The following is a 15,810-nucleotide window of genomic DNA, read 5'->3' as shown; positions in this document are numbered from 1 at the left end:
GGAAACCAATATGCGATGTGACTTAGACATTAGTGCATAAAACATGGTCCTAGACATAGGCCCTCTAACCCATAATGCATGTGAGTTGATAATTATTTTCTAGGATTTTAATCACACATAGACATATGATTGTAGGTTATCCTAGCCTCTATAGCAATCAAAAGTGGTAGTGAAAGTATAACTCAGTTTCCCAAGAAAAGCTAGGATTGTGCCTGGTGCATTTTCCCAACAAAGTGTGTTTTCCATGTTTTGCATCAAGACTAAGGTACGAAGCAAAAAGGTTGAGTTTTATTAAATTGCTTGATAGTTAAAACCTCAAACAAAAATATTTCATCACATTTTTCTTCCTAAATCACAATTGCATATTTGAACCATTTCACTGCATTACTTGATTTTGAAAAGCATCAAGTCCCTCAAGATACGACCTTGGATTACTTCTAGTATTACTTGTGACCGTGTGCGCTTGCACGAGTCTCTAATCTTTTTTCATGTAGAAAGTCCAAACAAGTTTTTGGCGCCGTTGCCGGGGACTTAAGTTTTCAAATCATATTCCTTTAAGTGAATTTTTTCATGTGTGATTGTTGCATACCTCTGTAATTGGACTTATTTGTTATATCTAAACTTTAAGGGAGTTGTGTATGAGCACAAGGTCTGGTTGGTTGACCTTTGATCCAAAGGTTGAAAGAATTTTTAAAAGGATAAGGCGTGAGTAGAGGTTAAGAAAAGAATGAGAAAATCAGAAAGAGAAAGAAGTTTAAGAAGTTGAAGTTGAAGAAGAGACCATCGAGATGAATAGAAATCCACAAGATCCTCCACCTCCACAAAATCCACCTTTGAACGAACATATGGCAGGTGAAGGAGCAGCAAACCGAGCAAGAGAAGTGCCTAATCTGATCCTTCTAGCTAACTAAGATCTAGCCATGCGGAACTATGTCACTCATGCGTTCCACAACTTAAATTCAGGGATATGTAATCCTTTACCCCAAGCCGCACAATTCTAGCTGGAGCCAGTCATGTTACAGATGTTGCAGACGATGGGCCAGTTTGGAGGATTGACTAACGAAGATCCTTACTCCCATCTCAAATCTTTCATTGAAATAGCTAATGCATTGCAACTTCCTGGTGTCTTTGAGGATGCACTAAGACTAAAAATGTTTCCTTTTTCTCTCAGGGATGGTGCAAGAACTTGGTTAAACGCGCTAGAACCAAATTCTATCACCACGTGGTCAGAACTGACAGAGAAATTTTTGGCAAAGTACCATACTTTGACTATGAATGCATACCTTCAAGAAGACATTGTGTCTTTTTGGCAAAAAGAGAACGAAGCAATTCAAAGAGTTACTCAGAAGATGCCCGAGCCTAAGATTGCCCGCATGTGTGTGGATTGAACAGTTTTATAGAGGATTGGATCGTTCATCGAGAATGATGTTAAACACTGCATCCAATGGCTCATTATTGAAAATTTTTGTTAATGAGACCGTTAATGTTTTGAACAAGATGACAGAAATTAATGACCAAAGAGAAATAGGAAGGTCATTGCCAAAGAAGCAAGCATCAGCCGAAATCTTTGAATTAGACACAGTAGTTTCAATGCAAGCCCAAATGGCGGCAATGAACCAGATGTTGAAACAACTAACAATGGAGAAGAAAACCAAAACTGCCACTTCAGCAGCGATTCTTGAACCCTCACCTGTTTTACAAATTTTAGATATATCTTGTGTTTATTGTGGTGATAACCACTTGTATGAGAACTGTCCAGCTAATCTAGCGTCTATTATCTATGTAGGTCAAGGTGCCCAATGTAATTACAATCCATATTCAACAACCTATAACCCTAGATGTAGGTACCATCCAAACTTCTTTTTCAGTAAGCAAGGAGGAGCTAGTAGCAGTGCACAAACAGCATTAATCTTATGCCTCTTTCTGTCTTTAAAGAGTTAAATATAGGAGAAGCTTGTCCTACTACTGTCACTTTGCAACTACTTGATAGGTTCGTTAAGAAACCGGAAGGAAAAATAGAGGATGTTCTTGTTAAAGTAAATAAATTTATTTTTCCCGCCGATTTCATAATTTTGGATTGTGAAGCAGATCTTGAGGTGCTTATTATTCTTAGGAGGCCGTTTGTAGCAATTGGAGACACGGTATTCAATGTTAGGAATGGAGAGATCACTATGAAGGTTAATGATGAGCAAGTCATCTTCAACATCCTTGATGCGATACAGCTCCCTTATGAAGTCGAGGAGTGCTCTGTAATAAGGGCAACTTCAGAGGAACTCCATCAAATGATCGTGGAAGACTTAGAAGCAGGTTTGGAGGTCGTAGAAAAGGAAGAAAAAATTGCGCTTGGCGTAATTTTGCCACAATATGAGCACTTTGAGATCTTGCAGCCAACAGTAGCTGACTTGAAAGCCTTGCAACCTTCCATCATTGAACCTCTAGAATTGGAGAAGAAAGTCCTACCCTATCATTTAAAATATGCTTATTTAGGCTTAAATAATACTTTACTGGTTATCATTTCTTCGTACTTGTCTAATGAACGTGAATCTTTGCTTTTACAGGTTTTGTCTAACTACAAGATGGCTATTGGATGGATCATAGCGGACATAAGAGCCCTACCTTTTGCATTCACAAAATCATCCTAGAAGAAGGAGCCATCAATACTATCGAGAACTAAAGGATGTGAGGTGGTCAAGAATGAAATAATAAAATGGTTAGACGTCGGTGTAATCTACCCCATTTCAGATAGCAGCTAGGTTAACCCAATTCAATGTGTTTCCAAGAAGAGTGGTATGACGGTGATAACAAAAGAGGACAACGAGTTGATCCCGACAAGGACGGTGACTGGTTGGAGAGTGTGTATGGACTATCGTCGTCTAAACAAAGTAACTCGAAAATACCATTTCCCACTTCCCTTTATGGACCAAATGCTTGATCATCTTGTAGGGAAGGAGTGATATTGCTTTCTAGACGGGTATTCTGGTTACAACCAGATTACAATAGCTTCAGAGGACCAAGAAAAGACCACTTTCACGTGTCCCTACGAGACATTTGCATTCTGGATGATGTCGTTCAGTCTTTGTAATGCTCCCGCCACCATCCAAAGATGTAGGACCGCTATTTTTCTGACATGGTAGAAAGCATAGTAGAAATATTTATGGTTGATTTTTCTGCGTTTGGTGAGTCGTTTGATGTTTGTTTAGAGAATTTAGATAATGTGTTGAAAATGTGTGAAGAGACAAACCTTATTCTTAATTGGGAGAAGTGTCATTTTATGGTACGTGAAGGTATAGTCCTAGGTCACAGAATTTGAGGAAAATGAATTTAGGTCAATAGGACTAAGATAGACTTGAATGCCAAGCTACCCCCTCCTACTACTGTAAAAGGTATTAGAAGTTTCTTTTGACACGGCGGTTTCTACCACCATTTTATAAAAGATTTTTTCAAAATTTCTAAGCCTTTATGTCAGTTGTTGGAAGTAGATCGACCCTTTGAGTTTGATGAACATTGTTTGAAAACTTTTGAGACACTTAAAGATGCACTTAGCTCAACACCTATCATAATTGTGTTAGGTGTGTTGCCGTAAACTCATAGTTTGTATTATGAAAAAACAAATGTATATTCAATAAAGTTTTATTCAATAAATTTATTGTTGAAACATAGCATTGCATTGTCCAAATCCAATAAACTAAACATCCAAGGTTATCTTAATATAATCGGGACAATATATATACTGGTATATATTTGATATATGGGGTATATATTTGATATACCCCTGATATATGAATGGATAATATCCCGTGAATAACCTAAAGGGTCTATAGTATATGGATAAGGCTGGGTACCTTATCCTAGCAACACTATGGATACGGCCCACTCTGTAAAGGTTACAGACGACTCAATCCAGGTCGTTCGTGTGGAGACATGCGAGTGGGGGTATCCTATACAATGAGTTTGTATAACTCAGGGGTAAAACGGTAATTTGACCCAACTTGAGTTACGAACACTCGTGAAGGATTGACTCGTCATTAATGGTCGTATATCCATGGACATAAAAACATCCTACAGTGAGAAGAGTGCAACTGCGGGTCTTTAGTGGAATGACCCGTAGTTAACGAATCTAGATTAACTCAGTCAATGAGTTTGACTGATTAATCTTGCATCGTTGGAACTTCGGATCTGTAGGTTCATTAGGTCCCCTTGCTAGCTCATAATGGGTAAAACGAAGATCAAGTTTTTGGAAGAATTTGAATTGTTCAAATTACTTGAGGGATTATATGTATATTGATACATTATAATATATAGTTAATTGTAAATTAAAACTATATATTATGAGAGATATTATTTGAATGAGATCCAAATAAAATTAATATGAATAAGATTCATATTAAAACTATAGGTTAAAAATAATGTGCATAAGATGTACATTAAAACTATAGGTTATACGAGAGAAATGTTTTAGAATATGATTCTAATTTTATAATAAATAATTAATTGTTAATTATTTATGTATATATGTATTTATTAATTATGAATTTGATTAATAATTAATTATTTTTATTAATTAATTAATTTGATTAATTAATTAATTATATATATATATATTAATTATGATATATATATATATATATATATATTTATATATATATATATATATTATATTATTATTTTTTATTATTTTTTATTATTTATTATTATTTATTATTATTATTATTAAACTCCCCTGAAAAATTGCAAGGGAGTGGGAGGTTTTGTGACGTGGGGAGTTACCCCACGTCACCCTTCTTCTTCTCCAAGTGTTGGAGAATGGGGTAGGAGGTGTTACAGAACACGAAAAAAAAAAACTCCCACAATTTCTCTAAAATTCTCTCAATCTCTCTCTCTCTTCGATCAAGGTGCTACCATAAGCACGATCCTGAGACCCAAGAGAATAGCGAGGAAGATCCGGTGGTAGTGTTCAAGGGGAACTCACTGAAGAAACATTCTTCAAAGGTTTGGTTTTTCCCCTGTATTTCCTTCTTTCCGATTGGATTTTGTATCCCGAAAATCAGCAACGAAGATCCACTTCCGCTCCGGGAATCACATCCCTTCAATTCGTATCAGAGCAAGGTTGTAGTTCTGATTTTTTGGGATCAAAATCACTGAGTTCGGTGGGTTATTTCATGTTTTCGAAATATGGGTTTGCGGGTTGGAAAATTTCCGGTTTTTGGCACTTATATAGTGTTTTTCTTCGTGATTTGATCATGTAAGGGCCCGGTGTTTTGGGCATTATGTTTCTGCTTTGTTTCTGTAAGTCCGGGTCGCTCGAAAGTCGTTCGTGGCGTCGGGTTGGGCAAAAGTTGCAGAAAACAGCGAAGAACACGAAGCAGACGGCGCAAACAGCGCCATGGCGCTATGCTGTAGCGCCGCGGCGCTGTCCCGGGTGTCTTTCGACGCGGTTCCGAGACTCCGATTCGCGGTTCGAGGGCGGATGTAGTCGGTTTTCTTATTTTGTATTATTTCATTTTCTTAGGGTGTCAAAAACCGTTCCAACTTTGCTATTTAATTATTTTATGCATTATGAATGTATATTTTAATTAAAATCATATAGCATATTATATGTCATATAGTTTTACAATCCCACCATAGGTTACATGCATAATATGTATGTTTGATATATAGTATGTATGTATGGTCATGCATCATATAGTTATAATTGTTATAATGTATGTATGCATGTTTTATTTTCATAATTAACATAAGTGTTGTATTAATTACATGAAAATAAAGTTGCATTGAGCATGACATTATTTTGGAAAATATAATTGTTATATTAATGTATGCTTATGCATGTTTGTAGTTTTAATTTCTTAAATTTTATAAGAGTAATAAAATGTGGTACATAGAAATTAAAATCTATAATAAAGAGTTGCATGCTAACATAAGGTCTAAGTTAATTAATTTTAAAGGGGTTTAAAATTAATTAGACCTTAAGTTAAATCTTCTAATGTGATTAGGGGGTAGTATTTTATTTTGTTTTGACTAGGTTTAAAATGAAATAATAAAAGACTAAATATAAAATGTTGTCTATAAGGGAACCCTGTCTAAGGAAGGTTCTGTCTAGGTTGAAGTATTTAAGCTGACCGTAAGGGAACACCTCTACCTGGGAACCAACCTGGGGGTTGAATTAGTCAATATATTATATACAAGCAATAATGTCGTTGGTTTATTAAAGTGTTTAACGAAATAAAACATTATTGTACAACTTCCGATATAATAGTTATATTGGGCCGACTAAAAATTCACTTAGTTAACTTCACTTAGCCGGGATTTATCTAAGTAATATACCCTAGTCTTAGAATACTAAGTGGGAGCAAAAGAGAATATGTAATATACAGCGTATATATTTGATATACAAAGTATATATAACATACTTTACTCTCTCTCTCACGTTCTCTTTTAAATTCACGCTGTGAGTTCCGTGCTCGGCCTCGTGTCGCCCTGGGCGCGGCCACCCTACGGAAGGTGTTTACATGGTTCAATATTGAGGTGAATGGAGATAGTGTTCATAGTAAGTGGGAGAAGGACGTGTGACAACACAGCCTGTGGTTTCCGCCATTGGTTTGCACCGTGAGGTTTCATACATCACCTGCGTGTCGTCCTAGAGCGACCATCCCTACGGAGGGTTCATTGTATGGAAATCAAAATCAAGGCAAACTCCATAAATGGATAGGAGTCTCTTAGGTTTTGCTCCGATATTTTCCTTCCCTACTGCAGGATTATTGGGGTGGACCTCTGAGGTCCGAAAATGTTGGGTCAGACTTGCGAAGAGTTGTTAAGTTAGTTAGCAATTTCCTGACCAAATAAACGATGACTAAAATTTATAGGAATAAGAGTTATTCTAGTGTAAAATTTAGTTGAGAATGTCTCAATTCAGTGAAGGAGTACTTGTCCGCCCTACGGTGGCTGTTGCTCTAAATCACTGAAGCATTGTTGCAAAACAATTTTTTTAGGATGCTTAATTACTTTTGCTAAAATTTTGATTGGGTTTAAAAGGCTAATGCATGAAATTTGACTGGGGTAATGCTGAACGCACGCACTAAGCGTGGTAACAATTTTATAGATGCAAGCGCACACCTGTCAGAGTAATATAAAATGGATGGAGTATCCGACTTCTAAATAATTTCCAAACTCTAAAGTTTTAATGAATAGTGAACGGTTAAATGAGTGATTCTTGTAAAATGGGAACTGGTCACAAATAATGGTTTTGGATTTGGGATTTGGTCTTATAATGGTAAAACCTAGCCCGAATTACCTAAAGTTAGCCAACAAAGAATCAAGGATACGCTAAGGACGATATGCATTTTACTTTAGGAACCAACGACTACGCTTTTCACTTGACTTATGTCTAAGCAAGTTCAAAGTCCTAAGACATGTCCTAATATGTCTATTATGAGAGATATCTTAGTTTTAGGATGGAAATAGTCGCAACCTCGGGTTAAGGTCCTATGTCTAGGCTACTTAACCGGAACACTTATTTCTAAGGTGCTCCTCTCCTCGGTTTAACCACACAACAATGCAAATAAGCAACCTTTTCAGTATTGACTTGTTAAGACTTACAGTGGCCTTCTCCAAATCCTAACTTTTTGGGAAAACATGTTGAGCAATGAGTGGAAAGCAAAAACACTACTTCTTAGCAACCTTTTTAGGAATTAAAGGCTAATAAAGGAATGTAAAGTGCTCGGGATTTAAAAACTAAAAACAACTAATGAAGCAACCCAAAAGTACTTAGAAAGCAACAAAGAAACACTAAGAATGATCAAGAGAAGGAAGCAAGGCTTGATGAACTTGGTGGAGAAGCTGCTGGAATTTATAGTTGTACAGAATTGGTTAGGTAGGTCCTAAAACGCTGGTGGATCACCCATTTCCAACTTCTTTGACTGACTAAATCGTGCTCAAACTGATAGTGGAACACTTCGTCTACACGTATGCATCGGTTGGAACCACCAAAACGCATTGGAAGACGCATTTCATTAAGGACAAAGTTGGAAGAAAACCAGTTTTTCTGCAGCCTCCCAGGCGCCTGGCGCCTCCAATGATGGTGTTTCCGTCTTTTTGCTTCTTTTGATTAATTTGCACTCCCAAATGGTCCTAAAATGTCATAAATACAATATAAGCCAACCACAAACCATCATATATGAATTTTGCATGAATTGGAATTCAAACGACCTAGAAAAAGTCCGAAACAAAGTTAAAACATAGTAAAAACAGCATCTAAAACCTTCTTTTTACGCATGTAAACAATCGTAATCACACCCCCAAACTTAACTTTTTGCTTGTCCTCAAGCAAAACTTAGCAACTTTAATCAGCTTTCTAACACATGGACAAGGTAAAGCAAAAGCAACCGAGATGTTCAATCATAAATTGTCTCAGGGAAAAGATGTCAAAGCCTACCATTCTATTGCCTTTGTAAGCTTAGTCACTATAAACCAAGTTTGAAATGATAAAAAGTTTCTCTTTCAAAATCCTTTTTCCTTTCACAAACAGAAAACGTTTTCAAATACCCCTAAGGAATCTGCACACTCCTTTTTTACATCGAGACTTTTACATCTGAAAGACCGGCTACTAGCCCCTGAGGTTTCCACACACTAACATCGGTTTCAACCACAGCTACTCGTAGAAAGACTTTGAAACTAACAGCTAGGTCATAAGACGACGACAATGAGAAACACGAAGTCACTTATCACCATCCTTGCTGCTATTTTCAAAGTCAACACCCAACCTAAAACTAAATGGGTGTCTACAGTAGGACTCGGAAATCATAAATACATTTTCTTTAACTCTCATTGTTTTTACCACTCTTTTCTTTCTAACACAAGTATTTTCCCCACTCTTATTTTCTCTCAACAAGACTCTTTTTACTCTTTTGCAACTTTTGTCTCTTTTTTTTCTTTTTTTTTTTTTTTAAGCTAAGTGCTTTTCAACACTTTCTTTCTTTCCAACTAACTCTTTTTCAAAAGAAAATAGCATGATTTTTCAAATATAAATAACACTTTATCTTTCTGAAACAATGACTGACACAACGACTGTCCCCCCCAAACTTAAGAGAGACAGTGTCCTCACTGGGAAAAGACTTTTGCACCTGATGAAAAAGGCTTAACAGTAAAAAGGACAAGGACTTCCTATATAGGGGCAAAGAAAAAGTTTAAAGTCTGTAAAGATCAAAAAGACATAAAAGAAAATGGGTTTATCACATAAACGAAGGAAATAGCTCAAAGCTTAGTCAGGCATACAACAGAAAACTCAACAATCTCTTAGAATCATCATTGACATGAAATCACATGCACAGCACAGATGCTTCAAAGTAGGCATATGAAAAGCTAAGCTAAGGTTAAGTGAAGGCATACTTTAAGTGATCAGAAGATAAACGATACTAATTTATACATGCTTCAACTGAGCTCGAAACATAATCAATACAAAAAAAAACGTAGTAAGGCTAGAATATGCAAACAATGTCATTAACCAAAAGAATGAAACACAAAAAATAGCAAAGAAGGAACCTCACCTTCATGAAGTTGGAGGTTGTGCACTAGGATCAGTGCCGGTACTGGAAGATGGATGACCAAGGATAGCAGCTAGCGCTGGAGGCCATGAAGGTAAAACCACAATATCCAATGAAGCCCTCAAGTTGTAGATATGTTGCACGACTTCTCGAATCTGATCTCGCAGCTGTTGGTTCTCCTCTCGGAGACGACGGATCTCCGATGTAGGAGACGTCCCAGTACCTTCCCTTCTTTGTAGCGCATGGGCGATAATTCTCCGAATATTCTTCTCTTCCACAACTGGGGCATCTCTCTTAATTTGATCCTCAGGGAGCTGCACACCTTGTCGCAATCATAAAGAAGTGACCAAGCGTGGGTGATAAAGCTTACCACGTGTCCGGTGGGCACACTCATGGATACTGGTATTGATCAATTCTCCATAATTTACATCTATGCCCTTTAGCATGGCATAAACCAGCAATGCCCTATCGTGAGTGACATGCTCATCATGCTCCGTTGGCAGAATTCTGTTTTGGACTATATATAACCATCCTGCAGCAGCTAGTGAAACAACCTCGGGTTTTAGTCGTACCTTGCCATGAGTAGTCAAATCCCAAGTGGCAGAGGGCTTCCCAACACATTCTAGAGCCTCACCGAGCTGTTCTAGAGTCGGAGTCACTAACATCTTATTGCCCACAGCATCACTTATATTCTTAATGTTGAAGGTGTAGTTGATCTGAGTGGCATCAAACCTTACTTCCTTCCCACGCACTATGGCTATATGTGACTGGGGATGTACAGCAGCGTAGAACTCTCTGACTAACTCCAAAGCCTCACATTGTATGGGCTGAATGAGCGGTCTCCATTCTTTATCTCTAGCGGTCTCCCTCCAATCGTCAGGCACATCTCCTAGATTGAGGTCGAATCCCAATTCTGTCATAATCTTACGGGATTTCATTAATGAAGTTCGAGTGGCTAAATTCGCCGCGTTGCATTGCTTCTCGACCTCCTCTCCCTCAGACAAGTCTAGTTCGATGGTATCAACTGGCCCAGGTGCCACTACCTTTTTCTTAGCTTCAGCTGCTTTAGCTTTCACAGCTCTCGTTTTAGGTTCATTCATGGGCACTGTCGGCTTCTTAGTCTGAACTGCACGACGTTTTGAACTCTTTTTCTCCCGCCTCTTGTATTGGAACATTTCCCTTAACGTCTGCGTGTCCTCAGGATCATCGTCTCTGGTAGGTTCTTGAGTACTATTCTCCCCAACCTTGGATCTACCAGTATCACACTCAAGCGGGTTAACGGCATTAGAACGAATAGCGTGAGCATCCCTTAGCCCTGGTAGAGTGGCCATCGGTGTGATATACTCATCTGTTGCCAACGGAGTAGATCCAGTTGCCCTAGTAGGCAACTCTTGGTGACTACAAAATGCTCCCTCTGTAGGTGTATCCAATGGGGAAGGTTCCTGAGTATCTTTCCTTACCACTTCGTTTTCGGTATCCTCCATTTTCGGCATATTTAAACAATTACCGCGTGAAACTAGTAAAAAATCATCATTACCATCTCCAGGTGTGATAATCAACGGAGATGAATAAAACTGCTCCTCATCCCTGTTCTCCATAGATGAATCCTTAGGCGTCAGACGCCTACTACTCCCATCTTCCTCAATTTCTGGGTCCGTCATCACCTCCTTGCCCTTCCTCTTTTGCCCTATCGAAACCCCGAGCTCTAGCCTCTGGCTATGGCTCTTCTCTTGCTCTCCTCCATGCTCAACTCTTGTATCCATTGGCATATTGGTTGGGATTGGCATCCTAAGAGGCTCTAAGGGTTTTAGTTGTCCCATGTTGAAGGTATTCAATATGTTAGGGTTCAATTGGGGTACTTGAGGTCCTCTTTCTAGGAATGGAAGTTGAGGTGGTGGGAGAACCCTAGTTGAAATCATCCCATAATTGGTTGGAGGTACCCAATGACCCATTCCATAATAAGGTGGAAGGCTAGGGAATAGAGTAGATGGGTTGGGCATTCCATAAGGATGAACACTAGCTGGAATTTGCATTTGGGACAAGGGAAAATGATAGGAAGGAACCGGGTTAAACATAAACGGTTGGTACATACCCGAATTGATCATTTGACGAAGTTGTTGAGGATTTGCAGCCCTAAACTCACTGTTTTGAGGTATATTAAGGGTGGGTAGCGGCTGAAAATTTACATAACCATGTGGACCCATCATAGGAGATTGTGTAGAAGCTTGGGAAGGAGAAGTAGGGAGTGAAGTGGGGGCATCAATGTGGGGGTTATGGATCTCCTTTAGTTCATTATCAGAGAATAATATAGGGCAAGTCTGGGTTTTGGTGTGTGATGAGCACACCTCATACTGAGCTTTTATAGCTAGCTCCTTTCGCTTGTTGCTTAACCAGCCCTCACTCGAACCTTCAAAGATTGTATTGATAATTGTGGGTCAATCTTCTCGGTGTGGTGGAGTTCTTGAGCACTTTCGCTCATCCTTAATTTTATCAGATAAGCTCGAACTGCTCTTGCCTACAAACTTCTTGAAGTACCCGTCTTGAATGAGTGCCTCAATTTGGTGCTTTAACTAAAAGCAATATGAGGTCTCGTGGCCACAGTCATAATGGAACGGGCAAAACTTGCCTTTGTCACGCTTCTTGGGGTCACCTTTGAGCTTACTAGGACGAGAAAGGAGATTTTTCATATCACTGTCCTTAATGTTCTTGGAGATGACCGAAATTGGGACAGTAGTTAGAGTTAATTTTTTCATGCGAGTGACCTCTGATTGATCCAGAATTTGATCGTATGGAATCGGAATCCATCTTTCTGCAATCAGAGCGACCCTAAGAAGATGGCGTATGAGTGGACCACTTGTCCTTAAATTTTGAATTGCTCCTCTCTTATCAGTCAGACTTATTATGTTTGGAATTTGATTCTGGTCATTCCTTCTTTGATCTGAGTAACTTTTGCCAGTGATTACCTTATTTGCTTTATAAGGAAGTCAGCGAACAAGACTAGGGACTCTTTCCCTAGTCTAATAGTCAGGGCATCATCATTAAGCCTTGTCAGGAAATAGAACATAGCTAAATCATTTGAGTAGTTCATGACTTTAAGAAGCTCTTCTTGGAATTGATTCATGTATTCTTTCAATGTCTTGTTCTCCTTTTGGCGAATGGTAGCAAGGTTAGTTGTTGTCTTCTTGTTTGTATGCGTGAGGAGAACTAGTTGATGGATATCTTCTGTAATTGTCGAGACCAACCAACCCAACATCTTCCTGTACCAAAGTCGTGCATTCCTTGTAAAGGCGATCTGGAAGGCTCAACACTTGATAGCATCGTAGGCCGCTTGGAAGTCCATGAGTCCCTCGAAGACCTCAATGTAGTCTTTTAGGTCGGTCAAACTATTATAAGACTTCATGGTAGGAGGCTTGAATTTGTTAGAAATGGGAGCTTCTAAAACCTTCTGTGTGAACGGCGACTCGCCTGGCTTGCCATTGTAATGTTTGTTTTCTTTTATTTCACACTTATTGTAATGGGAAACTTCTCCGCTTTTCACGACAGAGTTCTCATCCCCTTGCTTTTCCATTCAAGTACTTGTGCAAGTCGCCCTCTTGGTGACTATTTGCACCCTCAAAGTGGGATGAGTGACCTCCGTGTGCAGGATGACGATTACGATTTCCGTCTTTATTATGATGCTCCTTAGACTGAGGACGCTCTTCTACCTCATTCAGGTTCGAACCTGGGAATCAGTTAGACCAGACCTAGCTACATTGGACAGGTTGTTATATGACTCCTCCATGTCTCGTACGCGAGTGTGCATCTCATCTAATTCTGCTTGCATTACAGCAAACACATCGGGATTGGTCTGACGGGTAGATTTCTACCTGACCTTCCTTGTAACCTCACCACAAGCTCACTGTAAGCTTGCGGCATATCGAGGTGGGATGGGTGGAAGCGTGTTTCGGGCAGACCTACAAAGCTATGTCTTTCACTTGAGGACCTTGAGCTCGGTTCTCTGCTACTTTGGAAGTTCACTCATGCTGAGGGTTCAGGGCGACATTGTTAGCACAGCAGCTTTGATGGCCAGAATCGGTAGATACGGTAGGTGCCATTATATAGCTTTTGTAGGAATGACTTCGAACATCGTTCCCACAAACGACACCAATTGATGTGCAACAAAGTGTACAGTCTCGACAAACCAGGTCAAGGTCAACCAATGAGCGAGCTGGAAGATCTGTTGGCGAGGAAGGACCTGTATAAGGAAGCAAATACTCCGACGCTCAAGTCAATAAGGAGATCACTTGATATTAAGACCAAGATAGAATTAGATACCTGACTGTAGAGTGGGGCAGGCCCCCTATTTATTGGTTGGGGTATCGACAATGCCTCCAACCGGCTAGTTGAGTGTGTCAAGTTGCAACTGTTCCTGTCGAAGATGCTCGTGCTGGTCAAGTTGAGTTTAAAACCTCTACACCCACAATTTGGCTCAGTATGACCGGTCGTTCCAGTGATGGGATGAATGTCTGAGGTCGACCAGGTGGTCAGTCACCTATTGTCTCAGTTAGGCTATCTCGAACTGCTAGAAGATTATTAAATCTTGGTCCTCTACATGGCAATGTCGTTTTACAACTCCAAAAATTTTCAATAAGCCATACTTGGATCGACAGTATATAAAAGAAAGAAAATGGAAATTAGTAAAGAAAGCCTCATGGGTGTGTATTCAGTTGACAAAGATGTAGCATTCACAAGATAAATGTGAGAGGAAACACACTAGGCGATACGAAATGGCCAAGTTTCGTAAAAAAGTAAATAAAAACAAAACTCCAGAATCCAAAAGCATAAATGTTGCCGTTGGTATTACAAAGCCATCCATTCCATAGAAGAAACCACACGTAACTAATATTCTTTTATGACATAAAACTTAGTTTTGGGAAACATCCATCGCCAACCACTCTTCCCAAAACCATTTTAATTAAATAATTAATAAAATTTCACTCAGAAATACATACATGTCCATATCCCAATATTAATTTCATACAAATAATATTATTTTTTATTTTCCTATTTTATATGAAAATTAAAATAAATAAAAAAAGGACGATGGGCCAGTGCATGAAGAATCTTCACGTGTATACTACATTCCAACAGCAAAGACAAAGCCCCTAATATTAAATTAATTCTATAATTATTTTATTTGTCCAATTGCCGGAGAGAGAGAGAAAGAGAGAGAAAATATGTTTTTTATTTTTTCTAATTTTTAATAAATAGTTTAAAATTGGGAAGAATTTGGTGGACAACCTAATACCTAACCCTCATACTCGTACTGACTACAAAATATACTGAAACGCAGGGCCGCTTCTTCACCTTCTTCAGACCAATTATTATTATATATTATTTATATTTATTATTATTATCTTCTTTTTAAAAATTTTTTAACGTTATTCTTTTACCAATTATTCTATTCTTACTGTGTTTTTTGTTTGGGCATTATTTATTGCTGCAGCTTAAACATATGAGGACAGAGTCGTGCGTTACTTATTATATTATATGAGGAAAGGAATTAATTATTGGGAAATCCGTTTCGGTTTTTCCTTTAAAATAGAAAAAATATATATATATATTTATTTGTCATCTCTGATTCCTTTCCATGCATGAAATTAAGTGATGAAAGAGATATACTAATATATGTCTATTTGCCTAAGATAGAATTTTCTAGTTCTACTCTGTAATTGGTTGGTCACAACAATTTCTATTCTTTAATTCAACTGGGCTTTGAAGGAATTTTGTTGGCAGTTTTTTTTCCTTATTTATCTATTTTTTTTTTTTTTTAGTTTTGAATTTCATCAAAACTATGAACTTTCTTATTTCACATGTTGTAAATTTGATGGGAGATTTATTTTATATGATCTTTACGATATATATATTAAACGGTGAATAGTTGTTAATTATTTTTGGAACAATTTTATGTCATTTATATAATTTGAATTCTACACTTATCCCTAATAATGATACAGTTTATTCTTTATTTGTTCTATTTTTTATTGAAATTAAATCAATTATTAAGTTCTAGAACTAAATTGAATCATGTTAAATTTAAAAATTTTATTGAAAACAAAAATTGTTATGAAACAATGTTTTAGAAATTTTTTTTTAGTACTAATATTTTAGAATTTAGAAGCATATATTAAATTACTTAAGGAGAGCATGTAAAAATAATATTCTAGAGTTGGACGGTTAAAACATGTTGTTTCGGGTGTGTTCTAGAAAATAATTTACTTTTTTTCAAATA

The sequence above is a fragment of the Momordica charantia genome (genome assembly GCF_013281855.1).
Source record: "Momordica charantia cultivar OHB3-1 chromosome 9 unlocalized genomic scaffold, Mcharantia_2.0 BLBB01000009.1, whole genome shotgun sequence".
Taxonomy (NCBI): Eukaryota; Viridiplantae; Streptophyta; class Magnoliopsida; order Cucurbitales; family Cucurbitaceae; genus Momordica; species Momordica charantia.
This window is presented reverse-complemented; position numbering follows the sequence as displayed.